The sequence below is a fragment of the Zea mays genome, chromosome 9 (assembly GCF_902167145.1).
Source record: "Zea mays cultivar B73 chromosome 9, Zm-B73-REFERENCE-NAM-5.0, whole genome shotgun sequence".
NCBI lineage: Eukaryota > Viridiplantae > Streptophyta > Magnoliopsida > Poales > Poaceae > Zea > Zea mays.
This window is the reverse complement of record NC_050104.1, coordinates 151790695-151797177: the sequence shown is the minus strand read 5'-3', so window position 1 is coordinate 151797177 and position 6483 is coordinate 151790695.

The window sequence follows — 6483 nt, the reverse complement described above, 5'->3', positions numbered from 1 at the left end:
TTTCTTAAAAAGGTTTTCTCTAAAAACATAGATCACAAATTAGAGCTAATCCTTACCTTATGCTTCCATTCTCATCTTAACCCATCTGAAGAGAAAAGTGTCTTACCCAAGAAGATACCGGGAAGCTTACCCTTGAAGCCTGGAATAAGCTACAGAGGAACCTATCCAGTCGCTCAGTCAAAAGGACCGACCGTGAGAATCAAAGCACTGCCCCTGAGTCAAAGTAAACAGGAAAAGAGGACAGAAGGAGTTATTACCATACAGAGAGGCAAAGATTCTTGGAACCAGAGACCACAAACATCAGGGTCATCAACCCACCACTCACCTGTGCCCCCCCCCCCGCACGCGTGCCCGCCTCCATGCGCACTACCACCGCCCCACGCCCCCCTTTGCAGCGCACTACCACCGCCCCACTCCCCCTTTGCAGCGCACCCACCGCCGCCATCATCGCCGGCAACACCAGGCCCCCTCCCCTTGTCGCACCCGCTGCCGCGTAGCACCTGCTCCATCACCGCCACTCCGCAACCGAGCACCCCCGCTCGCCTATAAAACCCCCCCACCAGCTCCCTCAACTCCCAACTCGCTCGAAGCACACTCCAGATAAATCCCCTCTGCCAAATCGCAAGCAACTCCATTTTTCCACTCCCTCGCCCCTAAGATCACAATGCTTGGTCATTCTTGGGTTGAAGACTGTTGTACATGGTTCATAGTCTTCAGTTTCCTCCTCTGTATGATGGTAATACTCTTTGATAGAATCCTCCAGTGTGAAGAACAAAGAGAAAGAAAGAGGCAGTGAAAAGTGAGAAGAGAAAAGAAGATAGTGAAGAGAAGATAAGAAGAAGGTTATCCCAAAATCAACCCAGTGTCAGTCATCTCTTCGCAGCCTGTTCAAGCAGCAGCAGAAGAAGAAGGCCCTGTAACACCCTTGTTATGAGGTACTTCAAGGAGTTCAAATCCCCAAGATTCAAGAGTTCTACCCTCATTCTTTTTAAGTGGGGTAGTGTTCCAGTAAGGTTCCTGCTATGGAGAAAAAGAAGAAGGCATGTAGCAAGCTTGTGGAGGATCGAATCATTGAAGCATATAAGTTTCTGGATGAGAAGTGGTCACCCAAGTTCTGTTGATGAAGCACCAGAAGACTAATCAAGGAAGGAATCCATGAGGGAGTTCGCAAGAGAAAGGTTTGTGTGTTGGCATCGATGCTTCTTCAATAAGCTAGCTGCCAAGCGAAAGCTGAAGCCTGAAGATGATCTTTGAGTAGCCAGAATCAGCGCTTGCAATCAGCAACCAGATGCTCCTCAAAGGCCGGATTTTGTTGAAGTTCCATCTCCTCGAAGAGTCTGCAAAGTGAAGATATGTAGCTGAAGTAAAGCTATACCCATAGCCCTTCTAAGCCAAATCTCGAGGACGAGATTCCTTTTAAGTGGGGTAGATTTGTAGCATCCCAAAAATTCAAATTCTGAAATTTTCTCAAACTCGCCCTAAATTCAAAATGAATTTCAAATTTCATTTCAAAATGTTTGTTTGCGAGTTGATATCAACAAATAAATTATAGTGGTCTATATTCTCTCTAAAATCCTCCTCAAAATATCCTACAAATATTTCCCCAGTGACCCCCTCAAATTCTTTCCAGAAATACTGCTCAGATATTTCCCCAGTAACCCCCCTTTGATTTCTTTCCAGAAATACTGCCCAAATATTCCACCGATGTATCTCTGGATATTTTCCTCTTGAGAAATACCTTCAGAATCATTTTTCAAGACCCTACAAATATTTTTTTCATAACTTTCCTCATGCCCATACATATACGTATGCCTCCAGTGTCATACGGTGAGCTCTACAAGCTAATTACACTTATACAAGACAAATACATGCTAACCTCCCACTAATCCTCTCATCCTCCCACTAATCCTCTCATCCCTCCCCCTAATCCCCCCACCATGGCTATAAATAGAGGGGCAAGGGCCTCCTCTCTTCCCACCCCAAGCCATTTCATGGCAACTCTCTCCCCCCCCCCCCCACACACACCCACTCCATGTTCCACACAAGCACACACTAGCACAAGGATCGTTCGATCGTTCTTCGATCGTTCGTCCCCTGTTCTTAGTTTGTTCGTTCGTTCGTCCGATCGTTCGATCGTTCGTCCGATCGTTCATGGTTCGTTCGTCCGTTCGTCCGATCGTTCGTCCGTTCGTTCGTCCAAATAATCTTTTTCCTGCCGTTATGCTGCCGAAATTCCGATCGTTCGTTCGTTCGATCATTCGATCGTTCATCGTTCGTTCATAGTCCCTATTCATCGTTCATTGTTCGTTCATAGTCCCTATTCATCGTTCTTCCAGATAATCTTTGTCCTGCCGTTATGCTGCCGAAATTCCGATCGTTCGTTTGTACGATCATTCGATCGTTCGTCCGTTCGTTCGTCCAAATAATCTTTTCCTGCCGTTATGCTGCCGAAATTCCGATCGTTCGTTCGTCCGATCATTCGATCGTTCGTCCGTTCGTTCATAGTTTCTATTCATCGTTCATCGTTCGTTCATACGAACTATTCACCATTACTATTCACCATTACTATTCACCATTACTATTCATCGTTACTATTCACATACACTATTCATTATCGTTACTATTTATCATTACTATTCATCATCGTTACTATTCATCGATGATATCTATAATTTCTTTTCCATCGCCACTATTCATCGTTACTAATCATCGTTACTATTCATCGGTCATCTAGTCATCCCAAATTTCAACTACTCATCCATCATGCTGTCCAGTCCACCTAAGACCAGCCAGACCCATGTTCCAATCATACGAACTCCGGTGACTGTGGTTTTCCTTCCAGTGGGAACTTCCCATCTGGTCACCCATCCCAGGTTTCCCCAAGTTGAGCACGCTTGACTTTGAGATTCCTTCGAACCAGGCTTTCAAACTCAGATTCCAATAATTCTTGTTTCTAAATTCTTATCAAACTATTCCCTATCCAACCATGTCATCTCTTAAGCATGGTTCATATTCCAGAAGACTCCCAAAATACTCTTGTCCCATATTCTGCCTATAACTCTCTTGTTCATACTAAGTCAGACGATTCATTCATCACTATTCTCACCAACAGTGAACTTCACTGTGCTACACCACATACACCCAGCTATAAATACACCCAACTACCCTCTCCCTCTCCACACACACTCAACACCCTCAACCAAGGCAAACACCCCACCCACTCAGTTACTCCGCTCTGCCGGCTACACGCATAGTGTCGCTTCGCCTCCAGTCCACCCTCCTGGTAAGCACCTCCGCTCCACCACCAGTAATATCACAACACCACATGACACAGATTCTACTCAAGACTCTACCCATCCATATATCGCTATTCTGACCACTATACTAAATATTTGTTGGTATACTTGCTGGTTTGTATGTTTGCTTGTTCATGTTGCATAGTTATCAGAGCGTTCGTGACGTCTCGTGGAGGCCAGATCCGCGAGTCTACGCTAGGCGGTGGAACCAGAAGCCAGTTCCGCGAGCTCTCCTTCCCCCTTCGCCGAATAAGCACGGCAAGCTCACTGGATCCCTTTGATGCATAAATTACCTGTGATTTTTCAACCACAACCCTCAGCCTGTTATTTTATGCATGATATGATTTTGAGACAAGTTATTATGGCCACCCAGCCGCTTGCCGCAATCAATCCCTGATATATATGTTCCAAATGATTTGAGAAAAGGTGTGAGTTTTCAAAAGAAAATGCTTTTCAAAATGTGTATGATGAAGGGTTTTCACCCTTATCACCTTGTGAGTGGGATAATCAGGGACTCCCTGGTTTAGGGGAGGGCCTAAGGTGTTGGCTCAGCTGGTTTAGGCGTGAGCAGAAGGATTGTCCCCTCATATAAGGACCGGTTTGTCATCTTTCACTACCTGTACTCATGATAAGTACAACCACTCGAGACTGTGTGGGCAGTCACTCAATCTGAACTCGTACGGTCCAACCCTAGGGTTATGAAGGCTGGGGAGCACCGGGAGGATAAGGAGGGGGAAAGTTTTGTCCGGTTTGGACATGGTGGTGGCCTGACTCCTTCCGGATAACCGTTAAGGTTAGGACGTGCGGGGAAAGAAAGAGAGTCGGATTCGGGTCTCACTAGCTATGAGATCGCAGAGCCGGACTAGTGGGTAAAGTGTACACCTCTGCGCAGAGTTTGAAAACCTATTCGAATAGTCTGTGTCCACAGGAATGGACGAGTCTGGTATGGTATGGCAATTAATGTTTTGTTTTAAAAAAAGGTGCGTTTGAGAAAAGTGGTTTTTAAAAAAGGTTCGGCGGTTGAGTCGTGAGCTATGGTGGACGGGAAGTCCAGTAGCTGTTTTTGAAAATGAAAACCAGTGGGAAACTACTGAGATACCTGGATGGTTTAGTCCAGGGGATTTTGTTATAATACTGAAAAACTTCCTGCTCCTTTTGGAGAGGATGCGCTTTGCAAAATACAAAATGTTTTTCAAAAACAACCCTGCATAAAATATTGCTGTTTCTGCAAATATCCTGAGCTCCACATATTCCATGCATTATATCTGATTTCCCCATTCCGCGGGTGAAGGTGGGCTGCTGAGTACGTTTGTACTCACCCTTGCTTATTTGTTGTTTTTCAGAAAAAGGAGATCGGGTAAGAGTTACGACTGTTCCCAACCTTGCATGTGGCTGTTGGACCGCTGAATTGCTTCACTGCGTATATCGGGCTGCTTCAGCCCCACTCTGATGATATGCCCGAGTTGTGGACCAACTCTTAAAGTTGATCGCCACCTTTATAGGTTTGTCTCGTTTAAGCAGATCTGGAATCATCTGATGTATAAATGTGTTTACTAGCCTACTGGGACTAGTAATTGTATCACATTTGAGTCCCAGAGGATCGGGACGCTTCAGGCGCACCGGACAGTGTCCGGTGCACCAGGGACAGTACAGACTGAACTCTTCGCCTTCGGGTTTCTCAGGAGTCACTCCGCTATAATTCATTGGACTGTCCGGTGTGCCACCGGACTGTCTGGTGCACCAAGCGGAGCAACGGCCCCCAGCACAACGGCCGACTTCAACGGTCACTGTCGAACGCTACAGTGCACGACAGAGTTAGAGCGCAGAGTCAAAGCGCACCAGACACTGAACAGTAGCTGTCTGGTGCGGCACCGGACTATCCGATGCTCCAAGATGTCAGAGCTCCAACGGTCGAAACCGTCAGAACCCTAACAGTTGGGTGACATGGCTGGCGCACCGGACTGTCTCGTTCGCCCATCGAAAGACAGCTTCCCCAACGGTTGGTTTGGTGGTTGGGGCTATAAATACCCCCAACCACCACCACACCAAGTATCCAAGTTTTTCAGACATCTCATTCAATACAAGAGCTAGTGCAATCAATACAAGACACAATTCAATAGAATCAAAGCCTCTCCAAGTCCCAACTCCACTCCAAACACCTAGTGACTAGAGAGAGTGTTTTGCTCGTGTTCTTTGAGCTCTTGTTCTTGGATCGCTTTCTTCTTCCCATTCTTGTTCTTCAAAGCACTTGTAATCAAAGCGAGAGACACCAAGTTGTGGTGGTCCTTGTAGGGTCTAAGTGACACGTTTGATTAAGGAGAAAGCTCACTCGGTCTAAGTGACCGTTTGAGAGAGGGAAAGGGTTGAAAGAGACCCGGTCTTTGTGACCACCTCAACGAGGACTAGGTTCTTTGGAATCGAACCTCAGTAAAACAAATCACCGTGTCATCCGCTCTATTTCTTTGGTTGATTTGTTTTCCCCTCTCTTTTGGACTCGAATTTAATTCTAACGCTAACCCCGACTTGTAGTTATGTTTAAAGTTGTAAATTTCAGTTTCTCCCTATTCACACCCCCTCTCTAGGTGACTTTCAATTAGTATCAGAGCCCAGTACTTCATTAGAGTCTAACCACTCGAAGTGATGTCGAGAGGATCCGCCAAGAGGGAGATGGAAATGGACACAAGCCGCGAGAAGGCTCCATCAAAGGAGTCTGGCGCCAAAGGAAGGGAGGACTCACCTCCCCGCGTCAAGTCGCACCGGAGTGGCGACAAGAAGAAGAAAATAAAGAAAGTGATCTACTACAAGACCAATTCTTCGTTGCCCTCCGGCTCCGACGCACCGTCCGTCACTTCTAAACGCCATGAGCGCAAGAAGTTTAGTAAGATCCCCCTACGTTATCCTCGCATTTCTAAACGCACTCCTCTACTTTCCGTCCCATTAGGCAAACCACCGTTTTTTGACGGTGAAGATTATTGTATGTGGAGTGATAAAATGAGGCATCATCTAACCTCACTCCGCGCTAGCATTTGGGACATTGTTGAGTTTGGAGCGCATGTACCATCCATAGGGGATGAAGGCTACGACTCGGACGAAGTCGCCCAAATTCGGTACTTTAACTCCCAAGCCACTACTATACTCCTCGCCTCTCTATGTCGAGAGGAGTATAATAAGGTGCAAGGGTTGAAGA